This window comes from Nyctibius grandis, chromosome 4 (genome assembly GCF_013368605.1).
Source record: "Nyctibius grandis isolate bNycGra1 chromosome 4, bNycGra1.pri, whole genome shotgun sequence".
Classification (NCBI taxonomy): domain Eukaryota; kingdom Metazoa; phylum Chordata; class Aves; order Nyctibiiformes; family Nyctibiidae; genus Nyctibius; species Nyctibius grandis.
The window spans coordinates 55,298,073-55,319,405 of record NC_090661.1 but is presented as its reverse complement, the minus strand read 5'-3'; the positions used below and the strand labels follow the sequence as shown (position 1 = coordinate 55,319,405).

At 43.3% G+C, this 21,333-nt stretch overlaps 1 protein-coding gene across 4 annotated transcripts in view; it reads left to right on the top strand.

Moving 5' to 3' along the window:
- The window catches only part of FBLN5 (fibulin 5), a 55,760-nt gene that overhangs the window by 6,946 nt on the left and 27,481 nt on the right, over positions 1–21,333 (top strand). The gene's annotated exons all lie outside the window — the stretch shown is intronic.

Here is a 21,333-nt window from a genome sequence, read left to right as displayed (position 1 = left end):
TGTTTTCTGGTCCTTGGTCTTCCTCCTTTAAATTGTATAAATAAGAGTTGTTTCCTCCCATGCTTTGCGTTCTTCACTTAGACTGTGAGCCCTTTGGAGCACATACCTTGCTTATCTAGAGGGTGGTACACAACTGTTAGCCCTACCATTGCCTTAATGACTATAGCCTTCAGCTGAGTCTGGAACTCCCTTGTTCGAGGCACTGTGCAAACACACGGGGAAAGAACTGCTGCCCCAGCAGGGTGTTGACATTGTCACCTTGATATTCCCCAATCTGCAATACAAAAACCAAATAACCCCATGAAAAATTTCTTATGTTGGTAGTTTTTCTACTTTTGCATCTTTTGCTAGATTCTAATTCCACTTACTTCATTTTATACTGTGTTTTACTTGGATATAAGCTGCTTCTGTGTTACTCAAATTTAAGGGAGATTTAGCTTACATCCCTTTGCTTTGCTTGCTTTTGATAACGTCATGTTATGAAGGAATGGAGAGAGAAAATTTCTGACCTAAATTAAATTCCACTGGCCAAAATTTTGATGCCAAACTTGGAATCAAGAGATCAGGATCAAACTGATCACTGGCAGCTGCTCAGGGTAAATGCTGCAGGTGTAGCCCACAGGTCTACCACAAAGTTAATCTATAACCACTACTTATTTCTATGTCTCAGTTGTCCTAATTGTAAAGTGAGTTTTTTATCTGTTATTATATGTAGCTAATTGTCTGAAGATTTTTATCGAATTCTTTTTTGAAATAGAACTGGTCTTTGACAAGAAAAAAAGCCCAAACTACAGAAGATAGGAGCTTTCAATAGAGAATTTTGCCTGTCTGTAGACTAAGGAACTGCATTCAACTCAGAACATTTCTTTTTTGAATGCTGCTGCAGAATAACACAAGAGCTAAAACTGACTTGTCTTTTGGGCTGACTCTGCCCTACTGTCTGAAATTTCTGGCAGGACTTGGTTTCAGATGATGTACTTTGCTTCCTAGTGAGGAGACCATGATGCTTCACGGGAGCTGTGAGAGTTTAGATTTAAATTCAGCTACTTCAGGGTGCATTTTTCTGTATTTGAATCACTGCTGTCATTACGTTCCAAGGTGGGAAAAACATATTTTCTAACAAGCACTAGTAGTAATACCTACTGGAAAATTTTAAAACCTGTTTTTTTAATGAGGAGTTTTGAAATCCTGGGATAACTGATGAGTTTGCTGTAAAAATAAGGATGTATACTATTCAGTCCTTTCAAAACTGCAACTAGTCCTTCTGATCTTAGCAAACAGATCAACCTCAGTTATTTTATCTATTGATTTGTATGCTTCCAGGAGTGTTTTCATTTTACTAACTTTGATGTAGAAGAATCGGGAAATGGGGCAGTTAGTGGAAAAGAAGTGCTGAAATCAAAGGGGAAATGAAAGCCCTATATTTTACTCTTTCTGGCCTGCTGCATGCAAACCATACTAAACAAAACAGGTGGATTTTGGAATCTTTGACAGTGGACCTTCCAGCCTGCAAATGGCATATATGTTCCTATCCACGCTGGCAGAAATATGAGGACTAACACTTTCTTCAGTCAGGGCTGTTCACTTCTGTCACTTCAACTTTCAAATATGGGAATTTAATTGTGAGGGAAAGTTTGGTGAATAGTGACATTAACAAGAATAGATGGGAAAGGACTGACTGACATTTGAGTACCTCAGTTAGCTGGAAGAAGTTTTTGAAAGTCTACTTCAGGATTGAATTTGAGCAGATGATGGATTATGTTTGTGTTAGAGGAAGAAAAACAAAACTTACAGAAAACAAGACCTGTCAGAGCAAAGGGGTCTCTGCTGGGGTTAGATTTCATTTTTCATTTAGTGAAATCCTCTGGAGACATTCACTGTCTTGATGCAGTATTTATTTTTGCATCTGTGTGCCCTAGGATGGAAAGTTGAGCACCAAGGGAAGTGGTATGAGTACATGTCTCACTGCAGTGGTGGTAGGAAGGACTGATCCCCTGTCTCCAGGACTTCTGGTGAAGTTAACAGGGGTTATGTGAAGTCTTGTGCTTGAAGGCCTTGGAGATGAAACACCAGGGAACCTTGACAGGGTCCTCCGAAACCAGCAAAATTTCACTCAGGTCATTCAAGAAAGTCTGAATCGCATGAGTCATGGCTTCATCTTATTGTAAGTTAACTATAAGCATTGCATCATGTTAATAGTATTTCAGTTGCTCTGTGCTTCCCTGCTTGTCAGCATTCAGCATGCTCTTAGGATATGAAGCCCTTCAAGGGTTAATTTTGTGGTGGAATGGTTGAAAAGAGTGAACTGGAAGCTATTTTGCCCAGTAGCTGAGCCACTATATAACTTACAGGTTTGTTATGTTGGTGTTCTGGCACTGCCTTTCAGCACCTTCTTTCCAAATAAAATTAGTCACAGGTATTTTCATTAGAGATGCTGAGACTTCTTGCTATTGACTTCAGGGGAACCAGAGCTATTCTAACGCCAATGTTTCTGAGAAATCTCCAGTTTTTAATAGAGTACACATTTTTGTCTGGTCAGATATGGGGTTACAGGTCTGGGCCATATTTTCTATAGCTAAGCCAACAGAAATCTTTACTTTCTCTTTGAATTCCAATCAAAACAGCTTATTAAACACAGGAACCTTCCCTGGGAGATTTGCAGCCTCAGCTTTGAAGCACTGAGCTTCTTCAAGGGACTTCCAAAGTGAAACAGGATAAAAATCTGATCTGAAAATTGTATGTGACTTAACAAGCTCTTTTTTTTTTTTTTATCCCTCCGCTTTGCTAGAGCTGACAGAAACATAGGAAGGCTGCGAGAGGGTCGCTCTGTCCTGGCCTGGCATCTGGCCTGCCTGCCAGGGCTCCATGTTCCCTGGCTCTCAGAGGAATGTGCACCTGGGTGGTTCACATAACATTCCCCCTCATGGGGGCTGATATATTCCAACACAGCAAAAAAAGAAATATAAGCCATTCTTCCCCCTTTCAAGCTTTTTTGGCCTCATCCTTTCTGACATGGATGGTCATAGACAGGGGTTAGGTGTCCACGCCCCTTCCCCATCCTGTTCACCACTCGATCTTAACAAGACTCTCTTATCTCCAGATCTTGTCCTTTGTGAAAACAAACCCTTTCCTGGCACAAGTGCCTCTCAAGGACACCTGTTGATAACCACTTTGCCCACTCCAGTGTTCTCTGTGTGGTGCAGAAGTAGCTGTAGCCATTTGTGGTAACAGGCAAAGAAATATTTTAATGATAACTACTTTTTAAATCTTCTGTGTGTTTGATTCCTGATACATGGTATTTTTACCCCTGGAGTGGCTGAATGCTTTATATCTTGTACATATAAACATACTGTGTTTTCAACAGCACGAAGTCTGTGTAAACTCATTCCAAAGCAGGTTGGGAATGATTTATGACCACAATTAATGTTGGAATAAAAGACCACATACAGGAAAAAGCAAAGAACATCTAGCACAAGAGCGCTGCTTGAACTGTTTGTCTTCTAACGCTACTTCTCTATAAATACAGAATGGTTAGTCATAATAATGACTTTTTGTTCAAGGAACTTGGTCTAGTAACTGTTGGCAAGATTAAACTGGAGCAAGGGCCCATGTTCTTGCATTATACATTCATAAACTGAGAGCTTTTTCCAATTTCCCTTCACTCCACCTTGCTGTTTCCTGATTTACAATGATCTTTAAAACGTGCCTCAAACACAGATCCTTCTGGGTATTGTGGAAAGAACTGTAATGGGTGGATTCTTATTTTTGCTTTCTCTCCTGTTAATGAACGTGCACAATGGGAGGAGATGATGGGGGTGGGAAGGCATCTAAGAGGACTGAGTGGAGGGATCAGAGAAAGCAGACTGCAAAGACAGAGAAGTAGATGTTAGGAAAGGTGTAAGTATAAGGCAAGATGAGTATGACCTAGAGACAGAAAGGAGGAGGCCAAAGGAGTTAACAGATATGGTGGGTTGACCCTGGCTGGATGCCAGATGCCCACCAAAGCTGCTCTATCACTCCCCGCTTCAGCGGGGCAGGGGAGAGAAAATATAACGAAAGGATTGTGGGTCGAGATAAGGACAGGGAGAGATCACTCACCAATTACCGTCACAGGCAAAACAGGCTCTGCTCGTGGAAATTAGTTTATTACCAATCAAATCAGAGTAGGGTAATAAGAAATAAAACCAAATCTTGAACACCTTCTCCCCACCCCTCCCTTCTTCCTGGGCTCAACTTCACTCCTGATTTCTCTACCTCCTCCCCAACAGCAGCACAGGGGGACAGGGAATGGGGGTTGCAATCAGTTCATCACACGTTGTCTCTGCTGCTCCTTCCTCCTCAGGGGGAGGACTCCTCACACCCTTTCCCTGCTCCAGCACAGGGTCCCTCCCAAGGGAGACAGTCCTCCATGAACTTCTCCAACGTGAGTCCTTCCCACAGGCTGCAGTTCTTCATGAACTGCTCCAGTGTGGGTCCCTTCCACGGGGTGCAGTCCTTCAGGAACAGACTGCTCCAGCGTGGGTCCCCCAAGGGGTCACAAGTCCTGCCACCAAACCTGCTCCAGCGTGGGCTCCTCTCTCCACAGGGCTGCAGGTCCTGCCAGGAGCCTGCTCCAGCATGGGCTTCCCACAGGGTCACAGCCTCCTTCAGGCATCCACCTGCTCTGGTGTGGGGTCCTCCGTGGGCTGCAGGTGGATATCTGCCCCACCGTTAGCCTCCATGGGCTGCAGGGCCACAGCCTGCCTCACCATGGTCTTCATCATGGGCTGCAGGGGAATCTCTGCTCCAGCACCTGGAGCACCTCCTCCCCTTCTTCTTCACTGGCCTTGGTGTCTGCAGAGTTGTTTCTCTCACATATTCTCACTCCTCTCTCTGGCATCATCTTTATTTTTAGAACAAAAGCTAAAAGGAAGAAGCACAAAAACAGAGGGTAATGGAAGGATGTTCTTTCCAAGTGTAAGAAAGAATTGTTCTTCAAGGCCTCATCTGTGGAGTAGTCATTGCTTCACCTTTCCTCATTTCTCAAAGACTGCCAGGACCTCCTACACTGCCCACCTACAGGTCCCCAGTCCTACATTCGTGGAGTGAAACTCCTTCCTTCAAAACATTACCTTTGCACAGATGGGTTTTAGATCATTATCCTTTATATTGCAAGCATACCTAAAACCCACATCCAAGCCTGCAATCGTACTGACCTGTCCTGTGTGCAACCTCATTAAGAGCAGCCCATGCCTAGATGAGTTTTCAAGCAAAATAAAGGAACCAGATGTGCGTGTCTGGGGAGAGGAGAGGGAAATGAAGATAGAGGGAACTGAGAGGAGGCACCCAGGTCTTGCAGCAGGCCCATGGCTTTGCTGGGGATAGAGCCCAGAATTCCTTACCCAATGGCTTAGCCACTACGCCAGGCTATGCCCTAATAGTGACTTTTCTACAGTGAAATCTTTGAGCATATAGAAATAGCAGGAAGAAAAGGAGGAGAATGCAGCAAAGAGATTATGCCCTGGAAGGGATTGTGTAAAGGAAAAAAAATTGGAATCCACTCCTGCCTTTGCTTTTTTTAACCCTACTTGGTTCAGCTCTGTGTCTTTCCCTTTTCCTCTTGGTCTGTGAGACAATCTCTTTTGCTGTTCTAGAGGGACAGTTCCTGAAGGCTATGCATGGTGCCTGTTAGGGCAGCACTGCCATCATGTCCAAATTAACTAAAAACAAAAAGAAAGACTGCATGAACATAGGTTCTGCAAGAGGTTGAGAGCAGCCTCCTGAAAAGATATGTAATTGATGACAACTTCTGATTAAATTAAGGGCCATGATGTGTAGCCTTTATTCATAAGATGGTTTTCCTGGTGGATTTTGTATGGGGAAATACAAATTCGGACCTTATGCTGCCATAGCAACAGAAAAGTTGCCTCTGAAGCACCTCAGGAAGAAGCTATAGTTGGTGGCTAAGGCTTGGGTTGGCAGATTTTGCATTCAGTTCCTGACTTTGCCATAGACAAACATGCTGGGTATTCTGGGGCTTCAGGTCATTCTCTGTAAACTGAAATAATAATTCATTTTCAGGATTGTGCCAAGGATAATTTCACAAGTAGATGATAGGTGCTGACATAACTCCCTGACAAGTATCATGTAAAAATATGTAAACAGGAGAAAAAAGGCTGAGTTTAATAATCCTACAAGAGTGAAGCTCGAAGTGAGACATGTGGAACTTACTTATTTCCCACTAAACCGGTTGGAAATCACTGGGCACTTCTGTCTATATTTCTGCATAGATCAGAGGAGAGGGGAAATCCCAGACGTTTGTCAGTATCTCCCATTTACTTCAGGAATATCTGTGCTACAAAAGCTTTCAGTGGTTATTTGATCCTGTTGTTTTTCAGTCACCGTCCACTTATGCTGTGCTCATTTCATGTTTTTGCACAATTCAAGATGGTTGACCCTTAATTATCTAACGTGATGAGACTAGACAAGCCAGGTAAAATAAAGACGTGGAAAATATAATCTATGTACATTAAGACAGAAGACCATATGCCAGGGGACTAATGGAAGAAGGATCATTAACAATGTAGAGTACAGACATGCTTAACATAGACCTGTCCCATTGAATAAACCCACATTGTACAGCTCTAGGCAAATAAAACTATAATTCTTCTGGGTCCAGCCTCAGTGCTTCTGACCTGATGGCCTGATCTATTCACAACCCCAACAATCTTCTTAAAGGTAATCATGAGTTGACCATAAAATATTCATGGGTGAGGGCTTCTTCAAATACATTGCAGGTAAAGCCAACACTAGAGGCAATGTAGGCCCACTGATGAATGAGGTGGGGGCCCTGGAGACAGAGGATAAAAAGAAGGCGGAGTTACTGAATGCCTTCTTTGCCTCTGTCTATACTGCTGGAGGCTGTCCTGAGGAGCCCCGGACCCCTGAGGCCCCAGAAGAAGTCAGGATAGAGGAGAAATCTGTCTTGGTAGATGAGGGCTGGGTCAGCGACCAATTAAGCAACCTGGACGTCCATAAATCCATGGGCCCTGATGGGATGCACTCGCGGGTGCTGAGGGAGCTGGCGGAAGTCATTGCTAGGCCACTCCCCATCATCTTTGCTAAGTCGTGGGCAACGGGAGAGGTGCCTGAGGACTGGAGGAAAGTGAATGTCACTCCAGTCTTCAAAAAGGGCAAGAAGAAGGACCCGGGTAACTATAGACCGGTCAGCCTCACCTCCATCCCCGGAAAGGTGATGGAACAACTTGTTCTTGGTGCTGTCTCTAGGCACATCAAGGATAGGGGGATCATTAGGGGCACTCAGCATGGCTTCACCAAGGGGAAGTCATGCTTAACCAACTTGATAGCCTTTTATGAGGACATAACCCGGTGGACAGATGATGGTAAAGCTGTGGATGTGGTCTATCTCGATTTCAGTAAAGCGTTTGACACGGTCTCCCACAGCATCCTTGCAGCTAAACTGAGGAAGTGTGGTCTGGATGATCGGGTAGTGAGGTGGATTGTGAACTGGCTGAAGGAAAGAAGCCAGAGAGTGGTGGTCAATGGGACAGATTCCAGTTGGAGGCCTGTGTCAAGCGGAGTCCCTCAAGGGTCGGTACTGGGACCAGTTCTATTCAATATATTCATTAATGACTTGGATGAGGGAATAGAGTGCACTGTCAGCAAGTTCGCTGATGACACAAAACTGGGAGGAGTGGCTGACACACCGGAAGGCTGCGCAGCCATTCAGAGAGACCTGGACAGGCTGGAGAGTTGGGCGGGGAGAAATTTAATGAAATATAACAAGGGCAAGTGTAGAGTCCTGCATCTGGGCAAGAACAACCCCATGTACCAGTACAAGTTGGGGACAGAGCTGTTGGAGAGCAGCGTAGGGGAAAGGGACCTGGGGGTCCTAGTGGACAACAGGATGACCATGAGCCAGCAGTGTGCCCTTGTGGCCAAGAAGGCCAATGGCATCCTGGGGTGTATTAGAAGGGGTGTAGTTAGCAGGTCAAGAGAGGTTCTCCTCCCCCTCTGCTCTGCCCTGGTGAGGCCGCATCTGGAATATTGTGTCCAGTTCTGGGCCCCTCAGTTCAAGAAGGACAGGGAACTGCTAGAGAGAGTCCAGCGCAGAGCCACGAAGATGATTAAGGGAGTGGAACATCTCCCTTATGAGGAGAGGCTGAGGGAGCTGGGTCTCTTTAGCTTAGAGAAGAGGAGACTGAGGGGTGACCTCATTAATGTTTATAAATATGTAAAGGGCAAGTGTCATGAGGATGGAGCCAGGCTCTTCTCAGTGACATCCCTTGACAGGACAAGGGGCAATGGGTGCAAGCTGGAACACAGGAGGTTCCACATAAATATGAGGAAAAACTTCTTTACGGTGAGGGTGACCGAACACTGGAACAGGCTGCCCAGAGAGGTTGTGGAGTCTCCTTCTCTGGAGACATTCAAAACCCGCCTGGACGCGTTCCTGTGTGATATGATCTAGGTGATCCTGCTCCGGCAGGGGGATTGGACTAGATGATCTTTCGAGGTCCCTTCCAATCCCTAACATTCTGTGATTCTGTGATTCTGTGAAAAGGTACATCTGAAAACACTCAGAGCTCCTTCCTCCCTAAGGAAACCATTGCACCAGCACGTAGGATGGGCTGGGCTGAGGAAAGGCAAGATTCAGCTAGTCCCTGCAGTAGGGTCCATCAGTAAGGTCGTTTGTACAGAAATTTGACCACCAATAAATGTATCGTCCCCCAGCAGAATTTACCAAGGAGAATGAGGGAGGAAATGCTGCTTTTCACTGAAGTGAATCCATTTGTGGTGGAGTGGTTAGCTTGATAGAAAAGGTTCCTGTATGTATCTGTCTGTAGCAGGGTAAACTGAGCCTTCTGTGGCTTGGATTATTCCTTCTTTCATTCCTCACTAAGTGCAGTGTGGGAGGAGTATGGTCTGGTGTTTAAAGCACAGGCGAACGCTTCGTTTATTTGTGAAGCTTCTACTACTCACAAAGAACTGAGTAAAATTGAACCAAGAAATACAATGTGCAAGCCAAGAAGGCTGGCCTGTTATTAAGAAAACTGGCATTACTGTGTACTGGAATGAAAAATCACAGGCGCCTGGGTATGGCAAAGTGTAACAGTAAGTGCAAGTCCGTCATGCTGAGTGTCACTGCCTTTCAAGCATCACTGACTGGCTGTATTAATGCATGATGACATAAGAAGGGAAAATAAAATAAACACGACTACAGTATAGCCACAACTGAACTGGACTGAACTACAGTCATACTGGGTAGATAGCTGGGTAAGTCAACTGGAGACCAAAAACTCTTCTTAGACCTGTGATTATGGTCTCCATTGACTTTGGTGAATATTTTAGGATCTTGGAGCAGAAGTTCTTGCAGTGAATTTATTAGGTTTAGGTTAATCTGTCTTGAGCCTAAGCCATTGACTTATGGTCAGGGAGTTTGGTACAATATTTTCCTCCCACCAGACTCCTGATGCCATGATAAGGATTTCTTAGGCATTGTGGGGGAAGAATAGACAGCTTGTCACCTTATGATTAAAAATTGTGGCAGCCAGGAGTGGTTGAATTTGCTTTCAACTTTAGCTTGAACTAAACTGATTCTGTCTGTGGAAGTGTCATCATTTGCTTATTAGGAGTGATTAAAAGTTTTCTGGTTTCTTCTGTACTGAGCCTGGGAGCTAGGAGGGAAGCACAGTGGCATACAAAGGGGGACAGCTGAATGAGAATGTGTCACGTTACAAAATATAGCTGGTTTGTATGCAGAGAAGGGACATAAGCACAGAAGGGACAATGTCTTTCTAGATGTGCAGGCACCAGTCCAGGCACAGGAAGGTTGAAATCTCTGTAGACTATGAACTCTCTGGTTCATGATGTGTTTCAGTTTTCCCTCTTCATTGGAGTTCTATTATACTTTGGTATACAAGGTGGCAAGAACCCAGGAATCCCATCTCCCTTGCGCTTTGGAGACTGCAGAGGAAAAGGGTATGCAAGAGAAAGAGGTTTAACTGATAAATTGGGTTTTGGCTGGTTTAATGGCCTCAGTTAAGCTTGGTCTCTGAATTTGGCATTATTGGTCACTGGGCTCTGAGCCAGACAATACATAGAATTCAGTTGTCATCAAGAGCTAGTTGGCAAGAGGTTATAGCTGACTCACTTCAGAGAAGCAGTGATGGTGCCCAGCCTGCCATATCCTCAGGCATGTGCTGGCCAGGACAGGGTTCTCACCCCTGCTGTTAATCTCTGAATGATTCCTTAGACCCAGTGCTAATAGCAGTTTGATATGCAGGGCTTTGTGGCCGCCTTGCCTTTATGATGTCTTACTTCCAGGGATTTCAGCAGTGCCAGATCAGTTAAAACCCCTATGTACCGATTAGCTCTGTCTGCTCTGGAGCAGATTTCATGAGCTTTCCTTTGTGGAATAGCTGTCATGAAAGGCAGTCCCGCCAACGAGAAAATTACAGGGCTTAAAAGAAAATTAAGTCACTTAATGGTGCTGGAAGACTGACAGACTTTACGAGTACCCTTCCCCAATCCATTGGCTCTGTGGCTTGTCTTTCTCCATTTTCCTATGGGCATCTGCTTTGGCTGTGGATTACAGTCCATGCCTAGCTTTCTGCTGGGACCCTCAGGGACTTTGATTGTATGAATGACGCCTTCTTCACCTCCCTGCAGCAAAATGTGCAGAGTTCAGTATATGATAGAGTGTCTCATTTTACCTGGAAGGCTTATTTATTTTCAGTGCCCTTAATAGCACCAGCACCCTGCTCAGGCCTATGTTAATCTTTGTGTTTGCAGCGCCCGCAGTGCCTAGAGGTGGCAGTGTTCTCAATGACTTAAAAGTCACCGTTTTCCTTGGCCTCTCCCTTATATTTTTTGGGTCAGCTTTGTTTCTTTTTGCTTGGTTCCAGCCTGAAATTGGCCATGGTTATATGTCGCAATCAAGATGTTAAGCCAAAATATATAGAAAATATGAATTGGCTCCTTTACCTATATAAATCAGCCAGATGGCCCATATGTTTTGCCAGACTCTATAGGCAGAAGTAATGTGCTGGCATTGATACTTTGTCTGTCCATAGGACATCGGACCCATGACAGAGCTGCCACGCAGAAATATGAGAGCTGCCTGATATTGTGTGGAGTTTAACACGCTCTGACCCCTTTGTCTGCCAATTGACTGGCTTCCCATTTTAGTACTTCAATGAGATGAGAGAATTTTTCAAAGCAAATAAAGCTACCAGAAGATGAATGGGAGTTATACATCACCAGCCCAGTTCAGGGCAGTAGTTTCACTGTTCTGCCCCCTGGCTGGGATGTGCTGCCCATTGGGGACAAGATACACTGAAGTCCGTCTTCAGTTTTAACACCAGCAAAACCCTCTCTGCTTTTAGTTCTTTTCAATCATAACTCATGGTTGCAGGTGCCCTGTGGTATAAGGCTATGCTGCAGTGTGAGGAGAGGGACGGCCCACATGATAGGGCATTAGTATAGGTGACAGGACAGATGAAATGAAGGCTCATGTCCCCAAAGCTTGGTTAGGTCCCTTGCTCTCACTGACCTTCATCCTCAGTGGAAGCTTAGCATGTAATGCCCGTTGATCTGGCCTGCAGCCTTTGCTACAGGCTGCCAGCGCAACCTCAGACCTCTTTGTTCAATATTGTTTTCAGAATTGACTACTTACCTGAGGAATTGCAATATCTGAGCAACGAGCTGGAAAACCTTGAGGGGTGTAGGTTTTCAGGCAGAGGCATTCAGCACTTTCTGAAAGTCAAGGTATGTACAGTGTCTTCATCTGGGCACCTGCAAGTGTGTATACACAAACTCATAAGTCCTTCTGGAAAATTTCCTTAGCTTTTCTATGGCTCAGCTCTATATCAATAACATGCGACTGCAGTGAGAATAAATCTATTTGTGCTCATGAGGCATTCAGATACTGAAAATACAAGAAGTGTTTCAGCTAAACAGGGAGAGCCTAGGAGGAAGGGGAGAGGAATCTGAATGAATAAACTTGCAGGGCCTGAATGAACCCATGATCTACTGTTTGGTCTGACACTAACTGTGTTGTTTGGTTTGGTTTTTTGTTTTGTTTTGTTTCTCCACAAAAAGAAGTAATTTTAATGTCTGCTTTCTTCTAATATTTTGAGTTGTGTCATGGTTTAAGGCTGGGCTGACTATTAAACCAGTGGCAGACGCTCTCTATCTTTAAGGTCCCTTCCAACCGAAACCATTCTATGATTCTATGATTAACCCTCCTCCCCTCCCCATAAGGGGAAGGGAAAGGGAAAAGGGAGAGAGACTTATGTGTTGTTTCCATTTTCTAATTTTTTTTTTTTGTAAAGTAGAATTCTTGTTTTCCAGCCAGCCCCCTGAGTAAATGAAGCATTAGCTGGTGAGTTGGTAAATTGCCAGTTGGATCAAAGGCATTAACTGGTTTTGTGGTATAACCCCAACATATCTATAGGTGACATTGAAAGAGAAGATGATTGTACAAACTGTAATACATAGAAATCTAGAAAAGCTACAGTTGTGGTCAGGAAATTAAGGGACTGGAAACCCAGCAGTAGATGAAAAGACAACCTAACACATGGCCGTCTGATGGAAGATGAACAGTAGAAGGCACTGATGTCAAGAGCAGTGTAGCATGGGGCAGCTTCTGGCAGTGGTACTGACACTTCTCATCCCAGAACAGAGAGGGAATAGTCCTTTGATATGTTCTGCTGAGAATGGATACAACCTACTGATGTTAAGTGTATGTATGTACTTTACTAGCAGATAAACATAGATAACTTTATGGAAATCTCAATATAAAGCAACAGTAAATTGGGGGCATTATTGAGGCTGACTGATTAAAAGAGTTAAGTATATTGCAAAACTTAGGGTAAGATGACAGCAGTTGGAACTGTAAATGTCAGAGAAGCAGAAGTTGTGTATGGTGGGTAGTACAGAAGTATAATTTGCTGAAATGAAGGAAAATTGCTTTTAGACTGAACATAGTAAAGCCCTTTATGACAGTGCAGTGTATCAGGTTATACAAGAATACACTAGGTGTGTTGTAGTGGAGGAATAGTAAAAAATGTATCAGCAGAAGCATTTAAAAACTGTCTGGAACAACTGTTAGCAAGAAAGAGCCTTGCACAAGTTGAGGGTGTGACAGATGTTATCACGTATCTTTAAGTTGCTGTATTTTTGAGTCCTTTGATGTTATTTCCAGCTTCCAGTGTGCACAGAGGCACAAAAGAAAACTGTTTGCTTTATCTAATGCTGCAGAGAAAAGCTCATAGCATGGGTAAGAGCCTCCACCTATTAAATAAGTTATTGTCCCTATGGTGGAGCAATGCAAAGCTGAGATAGCTTAAATGGGTAGCCTGACATCCCCTTTCTGAAAAAGAAATCTTGGAGCAGTGCAGAGTCAGTTTGCCAGACTGCCGCTCCTTGCTCCTGGAGCAGGAGCCAGGCCAGGGAGAGGAGATGGGGTCCGAAAGCTATAGCACGCTGCTCATTTCCTGCTGTCGCAACCCCCGTGGAGAATCCCAAACCAGACATAGGCTGGAGCAGCCTTGGATCATGCTCATGTATTTCAAAGGCAGACTGCAGCAATATATACAACACTTGCTGCCAGCAAATCACTAAGCACTGCATCTGGAGCTTTAATTCAGAAGCAGATTGAAATTATTTTCATTAAAAGCAGGGCTGACTTTGTGATGGAATAGCCCAGAACTGTGTATTGACAGCTATCAGTTGGTTTCATGCAGTCTTCCTAAAAGACTGTAGCATGCCAGCTTTAGGGAGGAGGTGTTCTTCCCCATTAAATCAATGTTATTTGAAGATATGGTTTTGTAAAACCTGTATTATGTTATTCAGGTAGTACATTGCATTTTGGGACAAATCAGTGATTTTTTTTTTGGCTTGCAACATGACAATTCGGCTCATTGACATTTTCAAGAGGTTTAATTAGTCATAGATGAAAAGTAGCATAAGAAAATAAGATTTTTTTTACAGGTTTGCACGTAAGACTTCCAACACTGCCTATGATTTTAATTGAAAAAGTGAAAACTTTATCTGCATATTCCCCAGGCAATTTCGAAAACCTGAGTGTAGATTTGAGCCCAGAGAGTTATGGCATAGATGTGTCCTACATGGACTGGAGAATACCTCTGAATGTAATTAGCAGCTGACAATTTGCAGTATATCCATTAATGGCCCAGCAGGTCATGTGCATTCTGAAGCTGATAAGGGATGTATATCGTCACAGATACAGAATACCATCACACTCTGCTCCACCAAAATCTCAATCTGACATCTAGAAGCTTGGGACATGAAACCACTTCAGAAATACATGATCCATCCGTGGTTCATTCCCTCTGACCTGGGGAGGGACGTGAAATGCTGAATTAAGCACTGTCTGCAGTATTTGATTGGAGATGATCAGAAAGACTACAAACGGTAAAATGCTAATCATGCTAAGGATTTGCTAGACATGATTCTGTGCTGGAGATTGTGCCTTCTAAAACGTTACTGCTCTCTTGCATGACTAAGTATGACCAGAGGCCTTGTGGTAATACAGGGCTAATAAAGGAAAGTACGATGATAAAGGAAAAAATGTAGTTTTAGAGCAGGAGCACATGATGGAAAATTCAATGGGATGTGCCTTCTGAAGAGTAAGAGCAGGAGTTTTCTCCAGGAATAATCACAAACACTAAATGTTCCTGCTGGTTGGAACATTGCCTTTTTTTGTTTATTTATTTACTACTACTTTTTTTTTAAATTACCTAAACAGAACAAGTTTTTTCAGGCCAGGCTACTTGGAATTGAACCATCTGGCTTGGGAATGCTCAATGTGAACATGTGTCTTTCTGAACTTCCATGGGTACTGTAAGAGCTGGTGGGACTGTCTGTGACATTGGTAATATGACTGGCCACATGTTCAGCCTTTAGCGCTAGTTGGCAATTTCTGAATTCTGGTGCAAAGAAGGTAGACTTACCTTGAAGCTTTGGGGACAACAATGTGTAGATCTGTATGTGTGAGTAGGGCAGTCCTGGTTCTAGCTGTGTTTGTACAGCATCCAATGAAATAGTTCTCCCACTTCAACAGTTTCTAGTAAACTAAGCAGAGATTCACAAAATATTGCCACTGTGATGAACCGCACTGATAACAAGGTTTACAACTACTCTGAATATACAGGCATCCTAACTCTTTTACCTTAGCTACCTCCAGGCGAGAGTTCAGTGTGCCGCAGATTCCCGTTGCCTTCACAGGCACACAATTGTCCCAAACGTACTGGGTCTCTGGTATAAGACAGGCATAGGCATACTGAAGGGTATCCAGCAAAGGACCACCATGGTGGTTACGGGGTGAGAGCGCACAACATACAAGAAGAGGTTGAGTAGTGGGTTTGCTCTGCCTTGAGAAGATGAGGCTGGTGGGGGGATCGTGTTGCTTGCTGTCTTCAACTACCTAATGTGAGTGTGTAGAGAAGATAAAGCCAGCACATGGACAGGAATGGGCAAAAGTTGCAATGTGGGAGATTCTTACTAGATATAAGGAGAAGCATTATCGCTGTGAAGGTGGTCAAACACTGGAACAGAGACACATAAAGTTTGTGGCTAAAGGATATATCCTTGGAGAAATTAAAACCTCAGCTGCAGAAGGCCCTGAGCAACCTGACTGAATTACCCATGCTTTGAGTGGAGGCTTGGACCAGACGCCTTCCAGAGGTCAACTCCAACATGCCTTGTGCAATGGTTCTGAGACTGCAGTGCCTGAAGTGCAGGAGCCTGTGTCTGATACTGGTTCTAGCCTTTAATTTATCTAAGACACCCATAAAATGAAAGTGATATTCTCTTTGTTACATAGACTTTGAGTTTTAGAATTGTTTTTAAAGTGCTGTAAGATCTTTGGATGGAAGGTGATACAGTGAAGTAGAAGCAATAATCGGAAGGAAGGATTTTATTCTCATCTTTTCAGTGAAGTGAATCTTGAGTTTCACTGAGTGCAAATTCAATCAAGACCACCCAGATCAACACATCTGTTTTATGCCAGGATCATAATGCCCCCATGCCAGGGGAAGAAGATCTGCCCTTATCTTGATTGATTTATTGATTGACAGGTGCGGGCCAGGACTCCTGCAAGTGTTAGGTAACTTTTTTAGAAATTTTCTTTGCTGCAGTTTCAGCCTCACATCTTGTCCTGCCTGGGAGTTTCACAACCATCCAGAACCTGTCGTGGACTTGCTCAAAACTGGCAGTTCTCGGGGCTAAATAAAACACAACTGTCTTCCTCTAAAGGCTCAGCACATCTGCTTGAAGGGCTTGCTATCTCAAGATTTCACAAATCTTGAAAGTTTCTGTCTTAATTTATGCATTAAAGGTAACTGAATGGGTTTTAAAAGAAAGAGAGAAAGAGAAAGAAAGGGAAAAAGCCCTTTGAGATGAACCACCTCTTTTTCCAGGGAGCCATGAACTGAGAGTAAGGAGAGCAGGAGAATTGCCAGTAGACATCCACATCACACACTAATTGGACCAAAGAAAACCTCCCATATCCACACAGTTTTCATTTATCTGGGAAGGTTTGCAACCCAGTTGGCTGGTGGCAATTTTTGGAACATTGTAAGCAAATGCGGCTCAATCATTATAAAACATTGAATGCCAAACCTGAGTTAAAGCCAGTTATTTGAGCAGGGATTATAGGCATTTTCCAATGATCACCACCACAGAAATAAATAAATAGATGGCTTGCTCTGTATACGCTCAAAGGGGAATGTTGCCCAACATGCATAGCTCTTTGCTATTAACAGTAATGAGGACACAGCTGTCTGAGCCTGGAAGCCAGTATTCACAGAGGATAATTCTCAAGGATTTTTCTTCTCCACTGGCTTTTGTCCGCTACCCTTTCTTTGCTTGCAAAAGAGCCCAAAAGGCCCTAACATTTATACAAGAATTACCTCAGCTTTGTGGAGCTTTTGAGATTGTTATAAAGCATGCTGACACATGGACAGATTTGAAACTCAGATGAAATATGAAAAACAATTTTCTCCCCTGATAAGCTCCCCAGTGCCCTCAGTGCCAAGCATAACACTCTCTTTGTAGTCAATCACAACAGCTCCTAGAGCATCTGGCAAGGGTTGCTGCCATGGGCACAGATCTAAAGGTCTCCTTTCCTAAGAAGGACTTCTAACTCCCACCACCTGCAGAGGTTGTGGCTGCGCCTGGGCAAACTAGCGATGTGAGTGTTAGGTCATGTATAATTAACTGGTCAGCTCTACAGAGCCTCTAAAGCAAACATAAAACTGCCCCATTGTCCAGACACAAGTTCTGCAAGCGCCATTGGTGTAGCCAGACTCTTTTCCCTGGTTTTATCAGCTAGGTTCAGGGAATAAGGTCTTAGATTCCTGGAGGAAGACAAAGCACTGTAGTCTCCATTGCATGTGTGTTTGACCCATGCAGTTCAAGTGACATAAGGCAATCTACAGCCATGCCATCTCCGGTTGGAGCCTCCTTGCATGCTCAAGCCAAGCAGCTTTGACTCATTCAGTCTATTCCTGAATGAGATGCTGGTGATGATTGCTGAAGCTTTATGAGAGATTAGTTAGTGATGAATCTCATATTACTATTCCAGTTCCCCATAATGGAGATCCCTTGTTTATATATATGCATGGGGTCCTCTTTTTTCATATACATTAAAGATTTCAAGGTATCCTGTGAGAGTGACTAGCGCATCCATACATCCGTACTGAATTCTCTCTAGGGGTATGTACGTATTGCATACCTAGAATGTCTCTTTTCAGGTCTCTAATACTTCACTCCCACAGTTGTTTGCACAACATGCTTGAGCAATGGTTAAAGCTTTTGTCATGTTGCACATCAGAAGTGGCTGTATTTTAATGAAAGAAACAATCCTTCCAACAAATTTTTCTGTTATATCCTGCAGGTGGATATTTGCATCCCTTTGTTTTCATTGCAGCTTTAATTTCTGGATCCATTCGGATCAATTTCTTCTGCCGTATTGAAAGTAGGGCTGTTCTCCTCTTTACTAGCTATTGTGGTCTATTCACAGTCTCAGACCTCTTTAGCCTGCCAAAACACTTGGAAAAGGAGCTCTTAATGACTCAGTTAAAATGTACGGTCAAAAAGTTCACTTATTAGAGGAAATGTAAACTGACCACCAATTGGCTAAACCAGCTGGCTGGACTATTTGTGCTAGTGATTTCTCAAAGCTCCCTGGGGAGCGAAAGTGGGAATAGCAGTTCTTTTCTTTTAGCTCTCTCATGCTCTGTACCCTAACAGAAAAGCCTTTGAAAGAATCCATTGGAGGAGAAGCCAATAGGATTTCATAGACATGTTTAAAAGCTTTATAAATAGTGCTTTAAAGTCCTATATTTTTAATATATTCCTTCTTACAGGGTCTTTTTAAACTATTCCATAGAATTGCAGAGAAAATATATAATTCAGCAACACAAAATTCACTTTTTCAGTGTTAATGGTTCTACTTCTCTTCTGTAAAAGTTTGTAAGCCTTCTCTAGACGTTCTTGCATGAGACTATTTCATATCATGCAGCAAAGGGAGGACTGTAAGGACCTTTTGCGAGAAGTATGTTTTAATTTCTTAGTGTGCATTTCCTGGTTCTGATTGCACATCTTTTTCATTTCCCTTGCAATAGAAAGTGTCACTTCCATAACCTCCCAGCAGCTGGGAGTATTCTCAGTAAGTGCTCACTGGCTCCTCTCACCACCCTAACAGCAGATCGCAGTGTAGCATATGATCGTACGAAATAGGTCATTTTGAGAAATGGGTTGTACAACAGTAACGCTCCATTTATTCAGCTGCAAAATGTTTCCTGATGATGAAGATGAAACCATGTTGAGCAGCAACTGCTTGGTACCTCCTAATTCAGCAGGTTCAATGTAATCAGTGGGATGCTAACAAATCTCTACCCCACTCCAGCAGGGTACGTTGGTCACCCTTGTTCTGCTGTACCACAGCTACTTGGAACACCGTAAATGCAGTGGGGAAATAACTGAGATTCCCAAATCACATGCACTGACCACGGATTTGTAAGTTGTGCAGAACCAGCATCAGGAAATCATAAATCCAGAGAGTACAGTCATGCTCCAGTCCATGGAGTTTCCATGTTTAAGTAAAGCCCTTAATTGAAATCAGTAGTTTGTCTCATTTCTGATCCCACAATTAACATGCAGATTGTGCATTTGCGCACACGCTCTCATGGGACGCTGGGAAGACTCCACACAACTGTGTGTGATCTTGTACCAACAGGGAGCCCTGGGAATTGGTGGGAGTAAGAAGCTGTGGGCATGCAGGTGATGCCAAGTGTATGAACCATGCACAGATCTGTTCTGAGTGGAAAGGGAAGAGGTTGGTGTCCCTTTTGTCCCCTTGCTATAGACTTACCTGCATGGCTGTCCTGTAAATCTCAATCACAAAAGCAGGACTAGGACTGTGCTCAGAAAGCAAAGTCCTTTCACAGTTTAGCTGTTGTTTATCATCTTTGAGTAATGTTAAAAGTGTGCTAGCTAAGGAAAGGCTCGGAGAGCTGGCAGGAGATCTAGAACCTGTGACACATGTTGAGCAATTTTCATACCAGGCAGAAGGAGCAGCGTTACAGCTTCATGCCTCACACTGCTTAGTATCCGCTTACAGGCTGACCAATTATGTGAAAAAAACACTTTAATCCTGTTTAGCAATCAACCAATAACATAATGCATATGGGATGCAGATAGAAAGTGAATTCGGCAATCAACGGCCAGTCCTCAGACACTGAAATATGCAATTAAACAGGTGTTTAGGGAGTTGATCTTGGATTGTGTCCAAGCTCAGCTGGATCAGTCGTCCTCAGAAAAAAATACTGACCCCACACAGCAGCAGTTTGAATTTGGCTTCAGTCTGCACTTTAGGAATGTGGCATTGTTATTTCTCCCCTTTTCTTATCAAAAGTAATTATCTTGAGAAAAAAAAGTTTTGAGAAAACATGTGATTTCACTGAGTAAAAATCTACTACTGAGGAAATTATTTCTCAGTCTCCAAATAAGGAGTGGGGGAGAAGTTTGGAGAAAGTGCTCTGTTCCAAGTAATCTTGGAACTGATATCCATGTTACTGAGCTTGGTTGTTTAGTCCTGGCCTGCAATTATTCCTATAAAAAATAGACGTTCAATCTTTGTATTATTTTAAAATGGAGTCCTGAGGGTTATAAATGACTGAACGAGCTTCAGTTTGAGCAGTCAGAGATTCTGGAACAAGCTCGCAGCCTTGAGCCTCTCTGTAAGAACTTTGAGTCTCGAGAGTGGGGTAAGCTCCTAGGGCTGTGATGGTACAACAACGGGACTAAAATACAAACAGAATAAAATAAAGAAGTAGGGCCCCCAAATCACTCACACCTCCTAGTAGAACTGGGAAGAAGACTTTCCATGGCAAACTTTTTCACTCTGCAAGACCTATGCTCTCACAACTGTCAAATTAATCTTCAACCTTACTGCATTTAACCCTGTGGTGCTAATGGCTCTCAAATAATCACAACGGCAAAAACATACCCACTTCTGTCAATGGTTGGTCAAAAAAAGGAAACACAGCCATAGCTACTGCTGTGACCCACAGAAATTTGTGGCATGATTATCAGAATTCATTACTTAAGAAAGGAAGTCATGCCTGCTAAATATGTTCCAAATAGAACAAAATGTAACAGTCCATCTGTGAAACAGCGCACATCACTGCCAAAAGCATATCGTCTTGTAAATCTGCTGTCCACATTGGCTTCCCCCTTGAACACAGAGTCCAAGCAGAGTTTCTCTTCTAATCGCCAAAGTCTCCAAGAATGTGGTTCTAGCTCAGAGATTCTCAGTCCATGTACTTCCATGATAGCTCTCTGCAAGGCACGTTATCACCTTGCCAGACTGCAGGGAAAGGAGCTATCATGGAGGGAGTGGAACAGTCACAGCACTCTGAGCATGGACCATGACTGTGGAGGGATAAGTGTAGTCATGGATCCCACCACTTTCAACACCAGTGGATGGACTTAACAAGGCAGTAGTCTCCCTTGTTCCTGTAGTGGCAGATGCAAATCATCTCCTTGGAATGAAGCTTCTTTGGTAAGCTTTCTTACTCTGTTGTGTGGTATGTAACCACATGCTCATAAAAACCAAAATGAAACTCATCAATGTCTTTATTTAACTTTTTTTTTCTTTTAAAAGTAGCTTTTTGTCAAGAAAGTCTTTTCCTGAAGGACTCTGATATTGTCTCTGAACTCATGAGCTGATCTTAAGGACTTTGTTTCCTTCTGTATTCTTTAATGCATAAAGTCCTGTTTATGCACAAAGTCCTCTTTTTC